The 24,390-nt window shown below is 43.5% G+C and overlaps 14 non-coding genes across 14 annotated transcripts; all 14 read right to left on the bottom strand.

Moving 5' to 3' along the window:
- Window positions 1-1,419: 1,419 nt before the first annotated feature.
- On the bottom strand, window positions 1,420-1,491 carry TRNAG-UCC (transfer RNA glycine (anticodon UCC)). Its single transcript has one exon. It is a non-coding gene; the product is annotated as a tRNA-Gly (tRNA).
- A 1,512-nt stretch (window positions 1,492-3,003) lies between these two features.
- TRNAG-CCC (transfer RNA glycine (anticodon CCC)) lies at window positions 3,004-3,075 on the bottom strand. Its single transcript has one exon. It is a non-coding gene; the product is annotated as a tRNA-Gly (tRNA).
- A 1,529-nt stretch (window positions 3,076-4,604) lies between these two features.
- Window positions 4,605-4,676, bottom strand: TRNAG-UCC (transfer RNA glycine (anticodon UCC)). The gene has a single exon. It is a non-coding gene; the product is annotated as a tRNA-Gly (tRNA).
- A 1,512-nt stretch (window positions 4,677-6,188) lies between these two features.
- TRNAG-CCC (transfer RNA glycine (anticodon CCC)) lies at window positions 6,189-6,260 on the bottom strand. Its single transcript has one exon. It is a non-coding gene; the product is annotated as a tRNA-Gly (tRNA).
- Window positions 6,261-7,793: 1,533 nt separating this feature from the next.
- On the bottom strand, window positions 7,794-7,865 carry TRNAG-UCC (transfer RNA glycine (anticodon UCC)). Its single transcript has one exon. It is a non-coding gene; the product is annotated as a tRNA-Gly (tRNA).
- A 1,512-nt stretch (window positions 7,866-9,377) lies between these two features.
- On the bottom strand, window positions 9,378-9,449 carry TRNAG-CCC (transfer RNA glycine (anticodon CCC)). Its single transcript has one exon. It is a non-coding gene; the product is annotated as a tRNA-Gly (tRNA).
- A 1,533-nt stretch (window positions 9,450-10,982) lies between these two features.
- Window positions 10,983-11,054, bottom strand: TRNAG-UCC (transfer RNA glycine (anticodon UCC)). The gene has a single exon. It is a non-coding gene; the product is annotated as a tRNA-Gly (tRNA).
- A 1,522-nt stretch (window positions 11,055-12,576) lies between these two features.
- Window positions 12,577-12,648, bottom strand: TRNAG-CCC (transfer RNA glycine (anticodon CCC)). The gene has a single exon. It is a non-coding gene; the product is annotated as a tRNA-Gly (tRNA).
- A 1,529-nt stretch (window positions 12,649-14,177) lies between these two features.
- TRNAG-UCC (transfer RNA glycine (anticodon UCC)) lies at window positions 14,178-14,249 on the bottom strand. The gene has a single exon. It is a non-coding gene; the product is annotated as a tRNA-Gly (tRNA).
- Window positions 14,250-15,771: 1,522 nt separating this feature from the next.
- Window positions 15,772-15,843, bottom strand: TRNAG-CCC (transfer RNA glycine (anticodon CCC)). The gene has a single exon. It is a non-coding gene; the product is annotated as a tRNA-Gly (tRNA).
- A 3,127-nt stretch (window positions 15,844-18,970) lies between these two features.
- On the bottom strand, window positions 18,971-19,042 carry TRNAG-CCC (transfer RNA glycine (anticodon CCC)). Its single transcript has one exon. It is a non-coding gene; the product is annotated as a tRNA-Gly (tRNA).
- Window positions 19,043-20,571: 1,529 nt separating this feature from the next.
- On the bottom strand, window positions 20,572-20,643 carry TRNAG-UCC (transfer RNA glycine (anticodon UCC)). The gene has a single exon. It is a non-coding gene; the product is annotated as a tRNA-Gly (tRNA).
- A 1,522-nt stretch (window positions 20,644-22,165) lies between these two features.
- TRNAG-CCC (transfer RNA glycine (anticodon CCC)) lies at window positions 22,166-22,237 on the bottom strand. Its single transcript has one exon. It is a non-coding gene; the product is annotated as a tRNA-Gly (tRNA).
- Window positions 22,238-23,770: 1,533 nt separating this feature from the next.
- TRNAG-UCC (transfer RNA glycine (anticodon UCC)) lies at window positions 23,771-23,842 on the bottom strand. Its single transcript has one exon. It is a non-coding gene; the product is annotated as a tRNA-Gly (tRNA).
- Window positions 23,843-24,390: the final 548 nt, after the last annotated feature.

The raw sequence follows: 24,390 nt of genomic DNA on the forward strand, positions 1-24,390 counted from the left end.
GAACGTTTTTTGCAGAGGGTAAGGAACTGGGGATTGAAACCAAGGACAAAGTTGTGCAGAAGAGAAGAAATGAAAAGCAACAGTACAAATAGTAGAAATGAGCATATATAGGCAGCATGGGAAGCAAAGCAGGGAAGAGAAAGAGAACATTCCATGAAATGCCCAGGAGATAGATAAGAGCAGAACAAAAAGGGAAGAATGAAATTCAAAGCATGCCCAGAAAGTTGTGTGAAGCTCCCACCAGTCATTTATGGTTATAATTGTGTGTCTTTACTTTCAAAGTACAGGGTTGTACCTTTCACGATCACTCTTGTATTACACAGACACGAATAGTTGAGAAGTCTTTTCTCACATAGCTGGTACAAGCTTGCACTTTTCCTTTCTGGCTATGTGGAAATGACAGCTTGGTCCTTGGAAGGAAAATCAAGCAAAATTAGCAGAGGATGGTTTCGATCCATCGACCTCTGGGTTATGGGCCCAGCACGCTTCCGCTGCGCCACTCTGCTCCTTTGTGAAAGTGTTCTGTTTATGCAGATGAGGAGGCATTCAGAGAAGTGACGTGGGATTGGTCGGGCTCTCACCTCATTTGCCTAAGTATATCGCAAGGCATGCTGGGTGCAGAAAATCTTTATCTTCCCCTCTCACAATCAGTCACAACTGAAAGTCCAGACCCTCTTATTCACTAGCCGTTTCAGGCCTTTAACAAGACAACAGCTCTCCGACGCTCTCTGTCTCTCTCTCTCTCTGTGATCCTAGTGCTTGCATGCTCAGTATTTGGCTTTACCTGGGAGCCAGAGATCTACCCGGTGAGGGCTTGCCGGTATAAGGCTTTAGAGCGTTTGGGAGCGTTCGGTACATGAGAGGACGTTGGACTGGAAGCTATGCAAATTTGAAGCATCCAAACTTCCTGCTGCAGTCGGAGGCTCTTTCCATGGACATCTGCCTTTTGGATTCCTCTAAACTTGCCCTCTGATGAAACATTTTGTGAGCTGCAGTTACCTCCGACGGCTACAAGGTGGTGCTACATTCAGGTGAGGGCACAAGTATGCACAAAATGTTGGGGACTTTTGCCAGATTTATTGCTGGATCTTGCATATTTTTTTCAGAGGCTAAATATTGCCTAGGAAATGCTTTTTAACATAGAGATGCTGGAGTTAAAATGTCTGGTCGGGCCTCAGCCCTTTCATTGTCTGCCCACTGTAACATATTTTTTTACCAGTACATGTGAGTGGTGACTCTGCTTTATGAAACTTATCATATATTAGGACAATGAATATAGCAGAAGGGGCGATCGAAATGCTTGCCTACATATTTGTTTATTTTTTATATAATGGCTGATTAACCTCTTAATTATATTACCATTTTGTGAAATGTTGCTTTAAAATATATCCTGCTTGCAGAATATATAAGCATTTGTATTGCGTTGGCCGGGAATCGAACCCGGGTCAACTGCTTGGAAGGCAGCTATGCTCACCACTATACCACCAACGCCCTCAGATCTTTGCGCTCTCGGTTCTAAACATTAGGACCCTGAGTTCAATGACTATCATGCACCAGCTTCAATGGTGCATTTGGTTTAGATACCAACATGAAAAGCAATAGAAAGTTTTTGTAGAAGGTAAGGAACTGGGATTGAAACCAAGGACAAAGCTGTGCAGAAGAGAAGAATGGAAAGCAGCAATACAAATAATAGATATGAACACATAGAGGCAGCATGGGAAGCAAAGCAGGGAAGAGAAATAGAGAACATTCCATGAAATGCCCAGGAGATAGATAAGAGCAGAACAAAAAAGGGAAGAATGAAATTCAAAGCCTCCACATAAAAGTGTTTGAAGGTCCCACCAGTCATTCATGCTTATTATTGTGTGCCTTTACTTTCAAAGTACAGTGTGGAGCTTTTGACGATCCCTCTCTTGTATTTCAGCAGACACAGATAGTTGAGAAGTCTTTTCTCACATAGCTGGCACAAGCTTGCGCTTTTCCTTGCTGGTAGCGTGGAAATGACAGCTTGGTCCTTGGAAGTAAAATCAAGCAAAATTAGCAGAGGATGGTTTCGATCCATCGACCTCTGGGTTATGGGCCCAGCACGCTTCCGCTGCGCCACTCTGCTCCGTTGTGAAAGTGTTCTTTTTATGCAGATAAGGAGCATTAGGCAGAGTAGCATGGGATTGGTCTGGCTCTCACCTCATTTGCATAAGTATATCCCAAGGCATGCTGGGTGCAGAAAAACTTCATCTTCCCCTCTCACAATCAGTCATAACTGAAAGTCAGACACTCTTAGGCACTAGCCGTTTCAGGCCTTTATCAAGACAGTAGCTCTTGAACCATCTCTCTCTCGCTCTGTGATCCTAGCACTAGCATGCTCAGGATTTGGCTTTACCTTGGAGCCAGAGATATACCCGGTGAGGGCTTGCCCGGTGTGAGGCTTTTGAGCGTTTGGGAGCGTTGTGGACGTTGGACAGGAAACTATGCGAATATGAAGCCTCCAACATTCCTGCTTCAGTGAGTGGTTCTTTCCATGGACATCTGACTCTTGGATTCCTCTCAACTTGCCTTCTGATAAAACATTTTGTGAGCAGCAGTTTCCTTCGACAGCTACAAGGTGGCGCTACATTCAGGTGAGAGCACAAGTATGCACAAAATGTTAGGGACTTTTGCCAGATTTATCGGTGGATCTTGCATATTTTTTCAGAGGCTAGATATTGCCTAGAAATGCTTTTTAACATAGAGATGCTGGAGTTACAATGTCTGGTCGGGCCTCAGCCCTTCCATTGTTTGCCCACTGTAACAAATTTATTACCAGCACATGTGTGTTGTGACTCTGCTTTATGAAACTTATCATATATTAGGACAATGTATGTAGCAGAAGGTGCGATTGAGATGTTTGCCCACGTATTTGTTTATTTTTTTATATATGGCTGATTAATCTGTTCGTGAAATTTCCATTTTGTGACATGTTGCATTACAATATATCCTGCTTGCAGAATATATAAGTATTTTCAGTGCGTTGGCCGGGAATCGAACCCGGGTCAACTGCTTGGGAAGCAGCTATGCTCACCACTATACCACCAACGCCCTCTGATGTGTTAGCTCTCGGTTCTAAATATTACGTTGCAGAAATCAATGACTATCTTGCACCAGCTTCAATGGTGCATTTGGTTTAGATACCAACATGAGAAGCAGTAGAACGTTTTTTGCAGAGGGTAAGGAACTGGGGATTGAAACCAAGGACAAAGTTGTGCAGAAGAGAAGAAATGAAAAGCAACAGTACAAATAGTAGAAATGAGCATATATAGGCAGCATGGGAAGCAAAGCAGGGAAGAGAAAGAGAACATTCCATGAAATGCCCAGGAGATAGATAAGAGCAGAACAAAAAGGGAAGAATGAAATTCAAAGCATGCCCAGAAAGTTGTGTGAAGCTCCCACCAGTCATTTATGGTTATAATTGTGTGTCTTTACTTTCAAAGTACAGGGTTGTACCTTTCACGATCACTCTTGTATTACACAGACACGAATAGTTGAGAAGTCTTTTCTCACATAGCTGGTACAAGCTTGCACTTTTCCTTTCTGGCTATGTGGAAATGACAGCTTGGTCCTTGGAAGGAAAATCAAGCAAAATTAGCAGAGGATGGTTTCGATCCATCGACCTCTGGGTTATGGGTCCAGCACGCTTCCGCTGCGCCACTCTGCTCCTTTGTGAAAGTGTTCTGTTTATGCAGATGAGGAGGCATTCAGAGAAGTGACGTGGGATTGGTCGGGCTCTCACCTCATTTGCCTAAGTATATCGCAAGGCATGCTGGGTGCAGAAAATCTTTATCTTCCCCTCTCACAATCAGTCACAACTGAAAGTCCAGACCCTCTTATTCACTAGCCGTTTCAGGCCTTTAACAAGACAACAGCTCTCCGACGCTCTCTGTCTCTCTCTCTCTCTGTGATCCTAGTGCTTGCATGCTCAGTATTTGGCTTTACCTGGGAGCCAGAGATCTACCCGGTGAGGGCTTGCCGGTATAAGGCTTTAGAGCGTTTGGGAGCGTTCGGTACATGAGAGGACGTTGGACTGGAAGCTATGCAAATTTGAAGCATCCAAACTTCCTGCTGCAGTCGGAGGCTCTTTCCATGGACATCTGCCTTTTGGATTTCTCTAAACTTGCCCTCTGATGAAGCATTTTGTGAGCTGCAGTTACCTCCGACGGCTACAAGGTGGTGCTACATTCAGGTGAGGGCACAAGTATGCACAAAATGTTGGGGACTTTTGCCAGATTTATTGCTGGATCTTGCATATTTTTTTCAGAGGCTAAATATTGCCTAGGAAATGCTTTTTAACATAGAGATGCTGGAGTTAAAATGTCTGGTCGGGCCTCAGCCCTTTCATTGTCTGCCCACTGTAACATATTTTTTTACCAGTACATGTGAGTGGTGACTCTGCTTTATGAAACTTATCATATATTAGGACAATGAATATAGCAGAAGGGGCGATCGAAATGCTTGCCTACATATTTGTTTATTTTTTATATAATGGCTGATTAACCTCTTAATTATATTACCATTTTGTGAAATGTTGCTTTAAAATATATCCTGCTTGCAGAATATATAAGTATTTGTATTGCGTTGGCCGGGAATCGAACCCGGGTCAACTGCTTGGAAGGCAGCTATGCTCACCACTATACCACCAACGCCCTCAGATCTTTGCGCTCTCGGTTCTAAACATTAGGACCCTGAGTTCAATGACTATCATGCACCAGCTTCAATGGTGCATTTGGTTTAGATACCAACATGAAAAGCAATAGAAAGTTTTTGTAGAAGGTAAGGAACTGGGATTGAAACCAAGGACAAAGCTGTGCAGAAGAGAAGAATGGAAAGCAGCAATACAAATAATAGATATGAACACATAGAGGCAGCATGGGAAGCAAAGCAGGGAAGAGAAATAGAGAACATTCCATGAAATGCCCAGGAGATAGATAAGAGCAGAACAAAAAAGGGAAGAATGAAATTCAAAGCCTCCACATAAAAGTGTTTGAAGGTCCCACCAGTCATTCATGCTTATTATTGTGTGCCTTTACTTTCAAAGTACAGTGTGGAGCTTTTGACGATCCCTCTCTTGTATTTCAGCAGACACAGATAGTTGAGAAGTCTTTTCTCACATAGCTGGCACAAGCTTGCGCTTTTCCTTGCTGGTAGCGTGGAAATGACAGCTTGGTCCTTGGAAGTAAAATCAAGCAAAATTAGCAGAGGATGGTTTCGATCCATCGACCTCTGGGTTATGGGCCCAGCACGCTTCCGCTGCGCCACTCTGCTCCGTTGTGAAAGTGTTCTTTTTATGCAGATAAGGAGCATTAGGCAGAGTAGCATGGGATTGGTCTGGCTCTCACCTCATTTGCATAAGTATATCCCAAGGCATGCTGGGTGCAGAAAAACTTAATCTTCCCCTCTCACAATCAGTCATAACTGAAAGTCAGACACTCTTAGGCACTAGCCGTTTCAGGCCTTTATCAAGACAGTAGCTCTTGAACCATCTCTCTCTCGCTCTGTGATCCTAGCACTAGCATGCTCAGGATTTGGCTTTACCTTGGAGCCAGAGATATACCCGGTGAGGGCTTGCCCGGTGTGAGGCTTTTGAGCGTTTGGGAGCGTTGTGGACGTTGGATAGGAAACTATGCGAATATGAAGCCTCCAACATTCCTGCTTCAGTGAGTGGTTCTTTCCATGGACATCTGACTCTTGGATTCCTCTCAACTTGCCTTCTGATAAAACATTTTGTGAGCAGCAGTTTCCTTCGACAGCTACAAGGTGGCGCTACATTCAGGTGAGAGCACAAGTATGCACAAAATGTTAGGGACTTTTGCCAGATTTATCGGTGGATCTTGCATATTTTTTCAGAGGCTAGATATTGCCTAGAAATGCTTTTTAACATAGAGATGCTGGAGTTACAATATCTGGTCGGGCCTCAGCCCTTCCATTGTTTGCCCACTGTAACAAATTTATTACCAGCACATGTGTGTTGTGACTCTGCTTTATGAAACTTATCATATATTAGGACAATGTATGTAGCAGAAGGTGCGATTGAGATGTTTGCCCACGTATTTGTTTATTTTTTTATATATGGCTGATTAATCTGTTCGTGAAATTTCCATTTTGTGACATGTTGCATTACAATATATCCTGCTTGCAGAATATATAAGTATTTTCAGTGCGTTGGCCGGGAATCGAACCCGGGTCAACTGCTTGGGAAGCAGCTATGCTCACCACTATACCACCAACGCCCTCTGATGTGTTAGCTCTCGGTTCTAAATATTACGTTGCAGAAATCAATGACTATCTTGCACCAGCTTCAATGGTGCATTTGGTTTAGATACCAACATGAGAAGCAGTAGAACGTTTTTTGCAGAGGGTAAGGAACTGGGGATTGAAACCAAGGACAAAGTTGTGCAGAAGAGAAGAAATGAAAAGCAACAGTACAAATAGTAGAAATGAGCATATATAGGCAGCATGGGAAGCAAAGCAGGGAAGAGAAAGAGAACATTCCATGAAATGCCCAGGAGATAGATAAGAGCAGAACAAAAAGGGAAGAATGAAATTCAAAGCATGCCCAGAAAGTTGTGTGAAGCTCCCACCAGTCAGTCATTTATGGTTATAATTGTGTGTCTTTACTTTCAAAGTACAGGGTTGTACCTTTCACGATCACTCTTGTATTACACAGACACGAATAGTTGAGAAGTCTTTTCTCACATAGCTGGCACAAGCTTGCACTTTTCCTTTCTGGCTATGTGGAAATGACAGCTTGGTCCTTGGAAGGAAAATCAAGCAAAATTAGCAGAGGATGGTTTCGATCCATCGACCTCTGGGTTATGGGCCCAGCACGCTTCCGCTGCGCCACTCTGCTCCTTTGTGAAAGTGTTCTCTTTATGCAGATGAGGAGGCATTCAGAGAAGTGACGTGGGATTGGTCGGGCTCTCACCTCATTTGCCTAAGTATATCGCAAGGCATGCTGGGTGCAGAAAATCTTTATCTTCCCCTCTCACAATCAGTCACAACTGAAAGTCCAGACCCTCTTAGGCACTAGCCGTTTCAGGCCTTTAACAAGACAACAGCTCTCCGACGCTCTCTGTCTCTCTCTCTCTCTGTGATCCTAGTGCTTGCATGCTCAGTATTTGGCTTTTCCTGGGAGCCAGAGATCTACCCGGTGAGGGCTTGCCGGTATAAGGCTTTAGAGCGTTTGGGAGCGTTCGGTACATGAGAGGACGTTGGACTGGAAGCTATGCAAATTTGAAGCATCCAAACTTCCTGCTGCAGTCGGAGGCTCTTTCCATGGACATCTGCCTTTTGGATTCCTCTAAACTTGCCCTCTGATGAAACATTTTGTGAGCTGCAGTTACCTCCGACGGCTACAAGGTGGTGCTACATTCAGGTGAGGGCACAAGTATGCACAAAATGTTGGGGACTTTTGCCAGATTTATTGCTGGATCTTGCATATTTTTTTCAGAGGCTAAATATTGCCTAGGAAATGCTTTTTAACATAGAGATGCTGGAGTTAAAAGGTCTGGTTGGGCCTCAGCCCTTTCATTGTCTGCCCACTGTAACATATTTTTTTACCAGTACATGTGAGTGGTGACTCTGCTTTATGAAACTTATCATATATTAGGACAATGAATATAGCAGAAGGGGCGATCGAAATGCTTGCCTACATATTTGTTTATTCTTTATATAATGGCTGATTAACCTCTTAATTATATTACCATTTTGTGAAATGTTGCTTTAAAATATATCCTGCTTGCAGAATATATAAGTATTTGTACTGCGTTGGCCGGGAATCGAACCCGGGTCAACTGCTTGGAAGGCAGCTATGCTCACCACTATACCACCAACGCCCTCTGATCTTTGCGCTCTCGGTTCTAAACATTAGGACCCTGAGTTCAATGACTATCATGCACCAGCTTCAATGGTGCATTTGGTTTAGATACCAACATGAAAAGCAATAGAAAGTTTTTGTAGAGGGTAAGGAACTGGGATTGAAACCAAGGACAAAGCTGTGCAGAAGAGAAGAATGGAAAGCAGCAATACAAATAATAGATATGAACACATAGAGGCAGCATGGGAAGCAAAGCAGGGAAGAGAAATAGAGAACATTCCATGAAATGCCCAGGAGATAGATAAGAGCAGAACAAAAAAGGGAAGAATGAAATTCAAAGCCTCCACATAAAAGTGTTTGAAGGTCCCACCAGTCATTCATGCTTATTATTGTGTGCCTTTACTTTCAAAGTACAGTGTGGAGCCTTTGACGATCCCTCTCTTGTATTTCAGCAGACACAGATAGTTGAGAAGTCTTTTCTCACATAGCTGGCACAAGCTTGCGCTTTTCCTTGCTGGTAGCGTGGAAATGACAGCTTGGTCCTTGGAAGTAAAATCAAGCAAAATTAGCAGAGGATGGTTTCGATCCATCGACCTCTGGGTTATGGGCCCAGCACGCTTCCGCTGCGCCACTCTGCTCCGTTGTGAAAGTGTTCTTTTTATGCAGATAAGGAGCATTAGGCAGAGTAGCATGGGATTGGTCTGGCTCTCACCTCATTTGCATAAGTATATCCCAAGGCATGCTGGGTGCAGAAAAACTTCATCTTCCCCTCTCACAATCAGTCATAACTGAAAGTCAGACACTCTTAGGCACTAGCCGTTTCAGGCCTTTATCAAGACAGTAGCTCTTGAACCATCTCTCTCTCGCTCTGTGATCCTAGCACTAGCATGCTCAGGATTTGGCTTTACCTTGGAGCCAGAGATATACCCGGTGAGGGCTTGCCCGGTGTGAGGCTTTTGAGCGTTTGGGAGCGTTGTGGACGTTGGATAGGAAACTATGCGAATATGAAGCCTCCAACATTCCTGCTTCAGTGAGTGGTTCTTTCCATGGACATCTGACTCTTGGATTCCTCTCAACTTGCCTTCTGATAAAACATTTTGTGAGCAGCAGTTTCCTTCGACAGCTACAAGGTGGCGCTACATTCAGGTGAGAGCACAAGTATGCACAAAATGTTAGGGACTTTTGCCAGATTTATCGGTGGATCTTGCATATTTTTTCAGAGGCTAGATATTGCCTAGAAATGCTTTTTAACATAGAGATGCTGGAGTTACAATATCTGGTCGGGCCTCAGCCCTTCCATTGTTTGCCCACTGTAACAAATTTATTACCAGCACATGTGTGTTGTGACTCTGCTTTATGAAACTTATCATATATTAGGACAATGTATGTAGCAGAAGGTGCGATTGAGATGTTTGCCCACGTATTTGTTTATTTTTTTATATATGGCTGATTAATCTGTTCGTGAAATTTCCATTTTGTGACATGTTGCATTACAATATATCCTGCTTGCAGAATATATAAGTATTTTCAGTGCGTTGGCCGGGAATCGAACCCGGGTCAACTGCTTGGGAAGCAGCTATGCTCACCACTATACCACCAACGCCCTCTGATGTGTTAGCTCTCGGTTCTAAATATTACGTTGCAGAAATCAATGACTATCTTGCACCAGCTTCAATGGTGCATTTGGTTTAGATACCAACATGAGAAGCAGTAGAACGTTTTTTGCAGAGGGTAAGGAACTGGGGATTGAAACCAAGGACAAAGTTGTGCAGAAGAGAAGAAATGAAAAGCAACAGTACAAATAGTAGAAATGAGCATATATAGGCAGCATGGGAAGCAAAGCAGGGAAGAGAAAGAGAACATTCCATGAAATGCCCAGGAGATAGATAAGAGCAGAACAAAAAGGGAAGAATGAAATTCAAAGCATGCCCAGAAAGTTGTGTGAAGCTCCCACCAGTCAGTCATTTATGGTTATAATTGTGTGTCTTTACTTTCAAAGTACAGGGTTGTACCTTTCACGATCACTCTTGTATTACACAGACACGAATAGTTGAGAAGTCTTTTCTCACATAGCTGGCACAAGCTTGCACTTTTCCTTTCTGGCTATGTGGAAATGACAGCTTGGTCCTTGGAAGGAAAATCAAGCAAAATTAGCAGAGGATGGTTTCAATCCATCGACCTCTGGGTTATGGGCCCAGCACGCTTCCGCTGCGCCACTCTGCTCCTTTGTGAAAGTGTTCTCTTTATGCAGATGAGGAGGCATTCAGAGAAGTGACGTGGGATTGGTCGGGCTCTCACCTCATTTGCCTAAGTATATCGCAAGGCATGCTGGGTGCAGAAAATCTTTATCTTCCCCTCTCACAATCAGTCACAACTGAAAGTCCAGACCCTCTTAGGCACTAGCCGTTTCAGGCCTTTAACAAGACAACAGCTCTCCGACGCTCTCTGTCTCTCTCTCTCTCTGTGATCCTAGTGCTTGCATGCTCAGTATTTGGCTTTTCCTGGGAGCCAGAGATCTACCCGGTGAGGGCTTGCCGGTATAAGGCTTTAGAGCGTTTGGGAGCGTTCGGTACATGAGAGGACGTTGGACTGGAAGCTATGCAAATTTGAAGCATCCAAACTTCCTGCTGCAGTCGGAGGCTCTTTCCATGGACATCTGCCTTTTGGATTCCTCTAAACTTGCCCTCTGATGAAACATTTTGTGAGCTGCAGTTACCTCCGACGGCTACAAGGTGGTGCTACATTCAGGTGAGGGCACAAGTATGCACAAAATGTTGGGGACTTTTGCCAGATTTATTGCTGGATCTTGCATATTTTTTTCAGAGGCTAAATATTGCCTAGGAAATGCTTTTTAACATAGAGATGCTGGAGTTAAAAGGTCTGGTTGGGCCTCAGCCCTTTCATTGTCTGCCCACTGTAACATATTTTTTTACCAGTACATGTGAGTGGTGACTCTGCTTTATGAAACTTATCATATATTAGGACAATGAATATAGCAGAAGGGGCGATCGAAATGCTTGCCTACATATTTGTTTATTCTTTATATAATGGCTGATTAACCTCTTAATTATATTACCATTTTGTGAAATGTTGCTTTAAAATATATCCTGCTTGCAGAATATATAAGTATTTGTACTGCGTTGGCCGGGAATCGAACCCGGGTCAACTGCTTGGAAGGCAGCTATGCTCACCACTATACCACCAACGCCCTCTGATCTTTGCGCTCTCGGTTCTAAACATTAGGACCCTGAGTTCAATGACTATCATGCACCAGCTTCAATGGTGCATTTGGTTTAGATACCAACATGAAAAGCAATAGAAAGTTTTTGTAGAGGGTAAGGAACTGGGATTGAAACCAAGGACAAAGCTGTGCAGAAGAGAAGAATGGAAAGCAGCAATACAAATAATAGATATGAACACATAGAGGCAGCATGGGAAGCAAAGCAGGGAAGAGAAATAGAGAACATTCCATGAAATGCCCAGGAGATAGATAAGAGCAGAACAAAAAAGGGAAGAATGAAATTCAAAGCCTCCACATAAAAGTGTTTGAAGGTCCCACCAGTCATTCATGCTTATTATTGTGTGCCTTTACTTTCAAAGTACAGTGTGGAGCCTTTGACGATCCCTCTCTTGTATTTCAGCAGACACAGATAGTTGAGAAGTCTTTTCTCACATAGCTGGCACAAGCTTGCGCTTTTCCTTGCTGGTAGCGTGGAAATGACAGCTTGGTCCTTGGAAGTAAAATCAAGCAAAATTAGCAGAGGATGGTTTCGATCCATCGACCTCTGGGTTATGGGCCCAGCACGCTTCCGCTGCGCCACTCTGCTCCGTTGTGAAAGTGTTCTTTTTATGCAGATAAGGAGCATTAGGCAGAGTAGCATGGGATTGGTCTGGCTCTCACCTCATTTGCATAAGTATATCCCAAGGCATGCTGGGTGCAGAAAAACTTCATCTTCCCCTCTCACAATCAGTCATAACTGAAAGTCAGACACTCTTAGGCACTAGCCGTTTCAGGCCTTTATCAAGACAGTAGCTCTTGAACCATCTCTCTCTCGCTCTGTGATCCTAGCACTAGCATGCTCAGGATTTGGCTTTACCTTGGAGCCAGAGATATACCCAGTGAGGGCTTGCCCGGTGTGAGGCTTTTGAGCGTTTGGGAGCGTTCGGGACGTGAGTGGACGTTGGATAGGAAACTATGCGAATATGAAGCCTCCAACATTCCTGCTTCAGTGAGTGGTTCTTTCCATGGACATCTGACTCTTGGATTCCTCTCAACTTGCCTTCTGATAAAACATTTTGTGAGCAGCAGTTTCCTTCGACAGCTACAAGGTGGCGCTACATTCAGGTGAGAGCACAAGTATGCACAAAATGTTAGGGACTTTTGCCAGATTTATCGGTGGATCTTGCATATTTTTTCAGAGGCTAGATATTGCCTAGAAATGCTTTTTAACATAGAGATGCTGGAGTTACAATGTCTGGTCGGGCCTCAGCCCTTCCATTGTTTGCCCACTGTAACAAATTTATTACCAGCACATGTGTGTTGTGACTCTGCTTTATGAAACTTATCATATATTAGGACAATGTATGTAGCAGAAGGTGCGATTGAGATGTTTGCCCACGTATTTGTTTATTTTTTTATATATGGCTGATTAATCTGTTCGTGAAATTTCCATTTTGTGACATGTTGCATTACAATATATCCTGCTTGCAGAATATATAAGTATTTTCAGTGCGTTGGCCGGGAATCGAACCCGGGTCAACTGCTTGGGAAGCAGCTATGCTCACCACTATACCACCAACGCCCTCTGATGTGTTAGCTCTCGGTTCTAAATATTACGTTGCAGAAATCAATGACTATCTTGCACCAGCTTCAATGGTGCATTTGGTTTAGATACCAACATGAGAAGCAGTAGAACGTTTTTTGCAGAGGGTAAGGAACTGGGGATTGAAACCAAGGACAAAGTTGTGCAGAAGAGAAGAAATGAAAAGCAACAGTACAAATAGTAGAAATGAGCATATATAGGCAGCATGGGAAGCAAAGCAGGGAAGAGAAAGAGAACATTCCATGAATTGCCCAGGAGATAGATAAGAGCAGAACAAAAAGGGAAGAATGAAATTCAAAGCATGCCCAGAAAGTTGTGTGAAGCTCCCACCAGTCATTTATGGTTATAATTGTGTGTCTTTACTTTCAAAGTACAGGGTTGTACCTTTCACGATCACTCTTGTATTACACAGACACGAATAGTTGAGAAGTCTTTTCTCACATAGCTGGTACAAGCTTGCACTTTTCCTTTCTGGCTATGTGGAAATGACAGCTTGGTCCTTGGAAGGAAAATCAAGCAAAATTAGCAGAGGATGGTTTCGATCCATCGACCTCTGGGTTATGGGCCCAGCACGCTTCCGCTGCGCCACTCTGCTCCTTTGTGAAAGTGTTCTGTTTATGCAGATGAGGAGGCATTCAGAGAAGTGACGTGGGATTGGTCGTGCTCTCACCTCATTTGCCTAAGTATATCGCAAGGCATGCTGGGTGCAGAAAATCTTTATCTTCCCCTCTCACAATCAGTCACAACTGAAAGTCCAGACCCTCTTATTCACTAGCCGTTTCAGGCCTTTAACAAGACAACAGCTCTCCGACGCTCTCTGTCTCTCTCTCTCTCTGTGATCCTAGTGCTTGCATGCTCAGTATTTGGCTTTACCTGGGAGCCAGAGATCTACCCGGTGAGGGCTTGCCGGTATAAGGCTTTAGAGCGTTTGGGAGCGTTCGGTACATGAGAGGACATTGGACTGGAAGCTATGCAAATTTGAAGCATCCAAACTTCCTGCTGCAGTCGGAGGCTCTTTCCATGGACATCTGCCTTTTGGATTCCTCTAAACTTGCCCTCTGATGAAACATTTTGTGAGCTGCAGTTACCTCCGACGGCTACAAGGTGGTGCTACATTCAGGTGAGGGCACAAGTATGCACAAAATGTTGGGGACTTTTGCCAGATTTATTGCTGGATCTTGCATATTTTTTTCAGAGGCTAAATATTGCCTAGGAAATGCTTTTTAACATAGAGATGCTGGAGTTAAAATGTCTGGTCGGGCCTCAGCCCTTTCATTGTCTGCCCACTGTAACATATTTTTTTACCAGTACATGTGAGTGGTGACTCTGCTTTATGAAACTTATCATATATTAGGACAATGAATATAGCAGAAGGGGCGATCGAAATGCTTGCCTACATATTTGTTTATTTTTTATATAATGGCTGATTAACCTCTTAATTATATTACCATTTTGTGAAATGTTGCTTTAAAATATATCCTGCTTGCAGAATATATAAGTATTTGTATTGCGTTGGCCGGGAATCGAACCCGGGTCAACTGCTTGGAAGGCAGCTATGCTCACCACTATACCACCAACGCCCTCAGATCTTTGCGCTCTCGGTTCTAAACATTAGGACCCTGAGTTCAATGACTATCATGCACCAGCTTCAATGGTGCATTTGGTTTAGATACCAACATGAAAAGCAATAGAAAGTTTTTGTAGAAGGTAAGGAACTGGGATTGAAACCAAGGACAAAGCTGTGCAGAAGAGAAGAATGGAAAGCAGCAATACAAATAATAGATATGAACACATAGAGGCAGCATGGGAAGCAAAGCAGGGAAGAGAAATAGAGAACATTCCATGAAATGCCCAGGAGATAGATAAGAGCAGAACAAAAAAGGGAAGAATGAAATTCAAAGCCTCCACATAAAAGTGTTTGAAGGTCCCACCAGTCATTCATGCTTATTATTGTGTGCCTTTACTTTCAAAGTACAGTGTGGAGCTTTTGACGATCCCTCTCTTGTATTTCAGCAGACACAGATAGTTGAGAAGTCTTTTCTCACATAGCTGGCACAAGCTTGCGCTTTTCCTTGCTGGTAGCGTGGAAATGACAGCTTGGTCCTTGGAAGTAAAATCAAGCAAAATTAGCAGAGGATGGTTTCGATCCATCGACCTCTGGGTTATGGGCCCAGCACGCTTCCGCTGCGCCACTCTGCTCCGTTGTGAAAGTGTTCTTTTTATGCAGATAAGGAGCATTAGGCAGAGTAGCATGGGATTGGTCTGGCTCTCACCTCATTTGCATAAGTATATCCCAAGGCATGCTGGGTGCAGAAAAACTTCATCTTCCCCTCTCACAATCAGTCATAACTGAAAGTCAGACACTCTTAGGCACTAGCCGTTTCAGGCCTTTATCAAGACAGTAGCTCTTGAACCATCTCTCTCTCGCTCTGTGATCCTAGCACTAGCATGCTCAGGATTTGGCTTTACCTTGGAGCCAGAGATATACCCGGTGAGGGCTTGCCCGGTGTGAGGCTTTTGAGCGTTTGGGAGCGTTCGGGACGTGAGTGGACGTTGGATAGGAAACTATGCGAATATGAAGCCTCCAACATTCCTGCTTCAGTGAGTGGTTCTTTCCATGGACATCTGACTCTTGGATTCCTCTCAACTTGCCTTCTGATAAAACATTTTGTGAGCAGCAGTTTCCTTCGACAGCTACAAGGTGGCGCTACATTCAGGTGAGAGCACAAGTATGCACAAAATGTTAGGGACTTTTGCCAGATTTATCGGTGGATCTTGCATATTTTTTCAGAGGCTAGATATTGCCTAGAAATGCTTTTTAACATAGAGATGCTGGAGTTACAATATCTGGTCGGGCCTCAGCCCTTCCATTGTTTGCCCACTGTAACAAATTTATTACCAGCACATGTGTGTTGTGACTCTGCTTTATGAAACTTATCATATATTAGGACAATGTATGTAGCAGAAGGTGCGATTGAGATGTTTGCCCACGTATTTGTTTATTTTTTTATATATGGCTGATTAATCTGTTCGTGAAATTTCCATTTTGTGACATGTTGCATTACAATATATCCTGCTTGCAGAATATATAAGTATTTTCAGTGCGTTGGCCGGGAATCGAACCCGGGTCAACTGCTTGGGAAGCAGCTATGCTCACCACTATACCACCAACGCCCTCTGATGTGTTAGCTCTCGGTTCTAAATATTACGTTGCAGAAATCAATGACTATCTTGCACCAGCTTCAATGGTGCATTTGGTTTAGATACCAACATGAGAAGCAGTAGAACGTTTTTTGCAGAGGGTAAGGAACTGGGGATTGAAACCAAGGACAAAGTTGTGCAGAAGAGAAGAAATGAAAAGCAACAGTACAAATAGTAGAAATGAGCATATATAGGCAGCATGGGAAGCAAAGCAGGGAAGAGAAAGAGGACATTCCATGAAATGCCCAGGAGATAGATAAGAGCAGAACAAAAAGGGAAGAATGAAATTCAAAGCATGCCCAGAAAGTTGTGTGAAGCTCCCACCAGTCAGTCATTTATGGTTATAATTGTGTGTCTTTACTTTCAAAGTACAGGGTTGTACCTTTCACGATCACTCTTGTATTACACAGACACGAATAGTTGAGAAGTCTTTTCTCACATAGCTGGCACAAGCTTGCACTTTTCCTTTCTGGCTATGTGGAAATGACAGCTTGGTCCTTGGAAGGAAAATCAAGCAAAATTAGCAGAGGATGGTTTCGATCCATCGACCTCTGGGTTATGGGCCCAGCACGCTTCCGCTGCGCCACTCTGCTCCTTTGTGAAAGTGTTCTCTTTATGCAGATGAGGAGGCATTCAGAGAAGTGACGTGGGATTGGTCGGGCTCTCACCTCATTTGCCTAAGTATATCGCAAGGCATGCTGGGTGCAGAAAATCTTTATCTTCCCCTCTCACAATCAGTCACAACTGAAAGTCCAGACCCTCTTAGGCACTAGCCGTTTCAGGCCTTTAACAAGACAACAGCTCTCCGACGCTCTCTGTCTCTCTCTCTCTCTGTGATCCTAGTGCTTGCATGCTCAGTATTTGGCTTTTCCTGGGAGCCAGAGATCTACCCGGTGAGGGCTTGCCGGTATAAGGCTTTAGAGCGTTTGGGAGCGTTCGGTACATGAGAGGACGTTGGACTGGAAGCTATGCAAATTTGAAGCATCCAAACTTCCTGCTGCAGTCGGAGGCTCTTTCCATGGACATCTGCCTTTTGGATTCCTCTAAACTTGCCCTCTGATGAAACATTTTGTGAGCTGCAGTTACCTCCGACGGCTACAAGGTGGTGCTACATTCAGGTGAGGGCACAAGTATGCACAAAATGTTGGGGACTTTTGCCAGATTTATTGCTGGATCTTGCATATTTTTTTCAGAGGCTAAATATTGCCTAGGAAATGCTTTTTAACATAGAGATGCTGGAGTTAAAAGGTCTGGTTGGGCCTCAGCCCTTTCATTGTCTGCCCACTGTAACATATTTTTTTACCAGTACATGTGAGTGGTGACTCTGCTTTATGAAACTTATCATATATTAGGACAATGAATATAGCAGAAGGGGCGATCGAAATGCTTGCCTACATATTTGTTTATTCTTTATATAATGGCTGATTAACCTCTTAATTATATTACCATTTTGTGAAATGTTGCTTTAAAATATATCCTGCTTGCAGAATATATAAGTATTTGTACTGCGTTGGCCAGGAATCGAACCCGGGTCAACTGCTTGGAAGGCAGCTATGCTCACCACTATACCACCAACGCCCTCTGATCTTTGCGCTCTCGGTTCTAAACATTAGGACCCTGAGTTCAATGACTATCATGCACCAGCTTCAATGGTGCATTTGGTTTAGATACCAACATGAAAAGCAATAGAAAGTTTTTGTAGAGGGTAAGGAACTGGGATTGAAACCAAGGACAAAGCTGTGCAGAAGAGAAGAATGGAAAGCAGCAATACAAATAATAGATATGAACACATAGAGGCAGCATGGGAAGCAAAGCAGGGAAGAGAAATAGAGAACATTCCATGAAATGCCCAGGAGATAGATAAGAGCAGAACAAAAAAGGGAAGAATGAAATTCAAAGCCTCCACATAAAAGTGTTTGAAGGTCCCACCAGTCATTCATGCTTATTATTGTGTGCCTTTACTTTCAAAGTACAGTGTGGAGCCTTTGACGATCCCTCTCTTGTATTTCAGCAGACACAGATAGTTGAGAAGTCTTTTCTCACATAGCTGGCACAAGCTTGCGCTTTTCCTTGCTGGTAGCGTGGAAATGACAGCTTGGTCCTTGGAAGTAAAATCAAGCAAAATTAGCAGAGGATGGTTTCAATCCATCGACCTCTGGGTTATGGGCCCAGCACGCTTCCGCTGCGCCACTCTGCTCCGTTGTGAAAGTGTTCTTTTTATGCAGATAAGGAGCATTAGGCAGAGTAGCATGGGATTGGTCTGGCTCTCACCTCATTTGCATAAGTATATCCCAAGGCATGCTGGGTGCAGAAAAACTTCATCTTCCCCTCTCACAATCAGTCATAACTGAAAGTCAGACACTCTTAGGCACTAGCCGTTTCAGGCCTTTATCAAGACAGTAGCTCTTGAACCATCTCTCTCTCGCTCTGTGATCCTAGCACTAGCATGCTCAGGATTTGGCTTTACCTTGGAGCCAGAGATATACCCAGTGAGGGCTTGCCCGGTGTGAGGCTTTTGAGCGTTTGGGAGCGTTCGGGACGTGAGTGGACGTTGGATAGGAAACTATGCGAATATGAAGCCTCCAACATTCCTGCTTCAGTGAGTGGTTCTTTCCATGGACATCTGACTCTTGGATTCCTCTCAACTTGCCTTCTGATAAAACATTTTGTGAGCAGCAGTTTCCTTCGACAGCTACAAGGTGGCGCTACATTCAGGTGAGAGCACAAGTATGCACAAAATGTTAGGGACTTTTGCCAGATTTATCGGTGGATCTTGCATATTTTTTCAGAGGCTAGATATTGCCTAGAAATGCTTTTTAACATAGAGATGCTGGAGTTACAATGTCTGGTCGGGCCTCAGCCCTTCCATTGTTTGCCCACTGTAACAAATTTATTACCAGCACATGTGTGTTGTGACTCTGCTTTATGAAACTTATCATATATTAGGACAATGTATGTAGCAGAAGGTGCGATTGAGATGTTTGCCCACGTATTTGTTTATTTTTTTATATATGGCTGATTAATCTGTTCGTGAAATTTCCATTTTGTGACATGTTGCATTACAATATATCCTGCTTGCAGAATATATAAGTATTTTCAGTGCGTTGGCCGGGAATCGAACCCGGGTCAACTGCTTGGGAAGCAGCTATGCTCACCACTATACCACCAACGCCCTCTGATGTGTTAGCTCTCGGTTCTAAATATTACGTTGCAGAAATCAATGACTATCTTGCACCAGCTTCAATGGTGCATTTGGTTTAGATACCAACATGAGAAGCAGTAGAACGTTTTTTGCAGAGGGTAAGGAACTGGGGATTGAAACCAAGGACAAAGTTGTGCAGAAGAGAAGAAATGAAAAGCAACAGTACAAATAGTAGAAATGAGCATATATAGACAGCATGGGAAGCAAAGCAGGGAAGAGAAAGAGAACATTCCATGAATTGCCCAGGAGATAGATAAGAGCAGAACAAAAAGGGAAGAATGAAATTCAAAGCATGCCCAGAAAGTTGTGTGAAGCTCCCACCAGTCATTTATGGTTATAATTGTGTGTCTTTACTTTCAAAGTACAGGGTTGTACCTTTCACGATCACTCTTGTATTACACAGACACGAATAGTTGAGAAGTCTTTTCTCACATAGCTGGTACAAGCTTGCACTTTTCCTTTCTGGCTATGTGGAAATGACAGCTTGGTCCTTGGAAGGAAAATCAAGCAAAATTAGCAGAGGATGGTTTCGATCCATCGACCTCTGGGTTATGGGCCCAGCACGCTTCTGCTGCCCCACTCTGCTTCTTTGTGAAAGTGTTCTGTTTATGCAGATGAGGAGGCATTCAGAGAAGTGACGTGGGATTGGTCGGGCTCTCACCTCATTTGCCTAAGTATATCGCAAGGCATGCTGGGTGCAGAAAATCTTTATCTTCCCCTCTCACAATCAGTCACAACTGAAAGTCCAGACCCTCTTATTCACTAGCCGTTTCAGGCCTTTAACAAGACAACAGCTCTCCGACGCTCTCTGTCTCTCTCTCTCTCTGTGATCCTAGTGCTTGCATGCTCAGTATTTGGCTTTACCTGGGAGCCAGAGATCTACCCGGTGAGGGCTTGCCGGTATAAGGCTTTAGAGCGTTTGGGAGCGTTCGGTACATGAGAGGACATTGGACTGGAAGCTATGCAAATTTGAAGCATCCAAACTTCCTGCTGCAGTCGGAGGCTCTTTCCATGGACATCTGCCTTTTGGATTCCTCTAAACTTGCCCTCTGATGAAACATTTTGTGAGCTGCAGTTACCTCCGACGGCTACAAGGTGGTGCTACATTCAGGTGAGGGCACAAGTATGCACAAAATGTTGGGGACTTTTGCCAGATTTATTGCTGGATCTTGCATATTTTTTTCAGAGGCTAAATATTGCCTAGGAAATGCTTTTTAACATAGAGATGCTGGAGTTAAAATGTCTGGTCGGGCCTCAGCCCTTTCATTGTCTGCCCACTGTAACATATTTTTTTACCAGTACATGTGAGTGGTGACTCTGCTTTATGAAACTTATCATATATTAGGACAATGAATATAGCAGAAGGGGCGATCGAAATGCTTGCCTACATATTTGTTTATTTTTTATATAATGGCTGATTAACCTCTTAATTATATTACCATTTTGTGAAATGTTGCTTTAAAATATATCCTGCTTGCAGAATATATAAGTATTTGTATTGCGTTGGCCGGGAATCGAACCCGGGTCAACTGCTTGGAAGGCAGCTATGCTCACCACTATACCACCAACGCCCTCAGATCTTTGCGCTCTCGGTTCTAAACATTAGGACCCTGAGTTCAATGACTATCATGCACCAGCTTCAATGGTGCATTTGGTTTAGATACCAACATGAAAAGCAATAGAAAGTTTTTGTAGAAGGTAAGGAACTGGGATTGAAACCAAGGACAAAGCTGTGCAGAAGAGAAGAATGGAAAGCAGCAATACAAATAATAGATATGAACACATAGAGGCAGCATGGGAAGCAAAGCAGGGAAGAGAAATAGAGAACATTCCATGAAATGCCCAGGAGATAGATAAGAGCAGAACAAAAAAGGGAAGAATGAAATTCAAAGCCTCCACATAAAAGTGTTTGAAGGTCCCACCAGTCATTCATGCTTATTATTGTGTGCCTTTACTTTCAAAGTACAGTGTGGAGCTTTTGACGATCCCTCTCTTGTATTTCAGCAGACACAGATAGTTGAGAAGTCTTTTCTCACATAGCTGGCACAAGCTTGCGCTTTTCCTTGCTGGTAGCGTGGAAATGACAGCTTGGTCCTTGGAAGTAAAATCAAGCAAAATTAGCAGAGGATGGTTTCGATCCATCGACCTCTGGGTTATGGGCCCAGCACGCTTCCGCTGCGCCACTCTGCTCCGTTGTGAAAGTGTTCTTTTTATGCAGATAAGGAGCATTAGGCAGAGTAGCATGGGATTGGTCTGGCTCTCACCTCATTTGCATAAGTATATCCCAAGGCATGCTGGGTGCAGAAAAACTTCATCTTCCCCTCTCACAATCAGTCATAACTGAAAGTCAGACACTCTTAGGCACTAGCCGTTTCAGGCCTTTATCAAGACAGTAGCTCTTGAACCATCTCTCTCTCGCTCTGTGATCCTAGCACTAGCATGCTCAGGATTTGGCTTTACCTTGGAGCCAGAGATATACCCGGTGAGGGCTTGCCCGGTGTGAGGCTTTTGAGCGTTTGGGAGCGTTCGGGACGTGAGTGGACGTTGGACAGGAAACTATGCGAATATGAAGCCTCCAACATTCCTGCTTCAGTGAGTGGTTCTTTCCATGGACATCTGACTCTTGGATTCCTCTCAACTTGCCTTCTGATAAAACATTTTGTGAGCAGCAGTTTCCTTCGACAGCTACAAGGTGGCGCTACATTCAGGTGAGAGCACAAGTATGCACAAAATGTTAGGGACTTTTGCCAGATTTATCGGTGGATCTTGCATATTTTTTCAGAGGCTAGATATTGCCTAGAAATGCTTTTTAACATAGAGATGCTGGAGTTACAATGTCTGGTCGGGCCTCAGCCCTTCCATTGTTTGCCCACTGTAACAAATTTATTACCAGCACATGTGTGTTGTGACTCTGCTTTATGAAACTTATCATATATTAGGACAATGTATGTAGCAGAAGGTGCGATTGAGATGTTTGCCCACGTATTTGTTTATTTTTTTATATATGGCTGATTAATCTGTTCGTGAAATTTCCATTTTGTGACATGTTGCATTACAATATATCCTGCTTGCAGAATATATAAGTATTTTCAGTGCGTTGGCCGGGAATCGAACCCGGGTCAACTGCTTGGGAAGCAGCTATGCTCACCACTATACCACCAACGCCCTCTGATGTGTTAGCTCTCGGTTCTAAATATTACGTTGCAGAAATCAATGACTATCTTGCACCAGCTTCAATGGTGCATTTGGTTTAGATACCAACATGAGAAGCAGTAGAACGTTTTTTGCAGAGGGTAAGGAACTGGGGATTGAAACCAAGGACAAAGTTGTGCAGAAGAGAAGAAATGAAAAGCAACAGTACAAATAGTAGAAATGAGCATATATAGGCAGCATGGGAAGCAAAGCAGGGAAGAGAAAGAGAACATTCCATGAAATGCCCAGGAGATAGATAAGAGCAGAACAAAAAGGGAAGAATGAAATTCAAAGCATGCCCAGAAAGTTGTGTGAAGCTCCCACCAGTCAGTCATTTATGGTTATAATTGTGTGTCTTTACTTTCAAAGTACAGGGTTGTACCTTTCACGATCACTCTTGTATTACACAGACACGAATAGTTGAGAAGTCTTTTCTCACATAGCTGGCAAAAGCTTGCACTTTTCCTTTCTGGCTATGTGGAAATGACAGCTTGGTCCTTGGAAGGAAAATCAAGCAAAATTAGCAGAGGATGGTTTCGATCCATCGACCTCTGGGTTATGGGCCCAGCACGCTTCCGCTGCGCCACTCTGCTCCTTTGTGAAAGTGTTCTCTTTATGCAGATGAGGAGGCATTCAGAGAAGTGACGTGGGATTGGTCGGGCTCTCACCTCATTTGCCTAAGTATATCGCAAGGCATGCTGGGTGCAGAAAATCTTTATCTTCCCCTCTCACAATCAGTCACAACTGAAAGTCCAGACCCTCTTAGGCACTAGCCGTTTCAGGCCTTTAACAAGACAACAGCTCTCCGACGCTCTCTGTCTCTCTCTCTCTCTGTGATCCTAGTGCTTGCATGCTCAGTATTTGGCTTTTCCTGGGAGCCAGAGATCTACCCGGTGAGGGCTTGCCGGTATAAGGCTTTAGAGCGTTTGGGAGCGTTCGGTACATGAGAGGACGTTGGACTGGAAGCTATGCAAATTTGAAGCATCCAAACTTCCTGCTGCAGTCGGAGGCTCTTTCCATGGACATCTGCCTTTTGGATTCCTCTAAACTTGCCCTCTGATGAAACATTTTGTGAGCTGCAGTTACCTCCGACGGCTACAAGGTGGTGCTACATTCAGGTGAGGGCACAAGTATGCACAAAATGTTGGGGACTTTTGCCAGATTTATTGCTGGATCTTGCATATTTTTTTCAGAGGCTAAATATTGCCTAGGAAATGCTTTTTAACATAGAGATGCTGGAGTTAAAAGGTCTGGTTGGGCCTCAGCCCTTTCATTGTCTGCCCACTGTAACATATTTTTTTACCAGTACATGTGAGTGGTGACTCTGCTTTATGAAACTTATCATATATTAGGACAATGAATATAGCAGAAGGGGCGATCGAAATGCTTGCCTACATATTTGTTTATTCTTTATATAATGGCTGATTAACCTCTTAATTATATTACCATTTTGTGAAATGTTGCTTTAAAATATATCCTGCTTGCAGAATATATAAGTATTTGTACTGCGTTGGCCGGGAATCGAACCCGGGTCAACTGCTTGGAAGGCAGCTATGCTCACCACTATACCACCAACGCCCTCTGATCTTTGCGCTCTCGGTTCTAAACATTAGGACCCTGAGTTCAATGACTATCATGCACCAGCTTCAATGGTGCATTTGGTTTAGATACCAACATGAAAAGCAATAGAAAGTTTTTGTAGAGGGTAAGGAACTGGGATTGAAACCAAGGACAAAGCTGTGCAGAAGAGAAGAATGGAAAGCAGCAATACAAATAATAGATATGAACACATAGAGGCAGCATGGGAAGCAAAGCAGGGAAGAGAAATAGAGAACATTCCATGAAATGCCCAGGAGATAGATAAGAGCAGAACAAAAAAGGGAAGAATGAAATTCAAAGCCTCCACATAAAAGTGTTTGAAGGTCCCACCAGTCATTCATGCTTATTATTGTGTGCCTTTACTTTCAAAGTACAGTGTGGAGCCTTTGACGATCCCTCTCTTGTATTTCAGCAGACACAGATAGTTGAGAAGTCTTTTCTCACATAGCTGGCACAAGCTTGCGCTTTTCCTTGCTGGTAGCGTGGAAATGACAGCTTGGTCCTTGGAAGTAAAATCAAGCAAAATT

The sequence above is a fragment of the Lissotriton vulgaris genome, chromosome 9 (assembly GCF_964263255.1).
Source record: "Lissotriton vulgaris chromosome 9, aLisVul1.2, whole genome shotgun sequence".
Taxonomy (NCBI): domain Eukaryota; kingdom Metazoa; phylum Chordata; class Amphibia; order Caudata; family Salamandridae; genus Lissotriton; species Lissotriton vulgaris.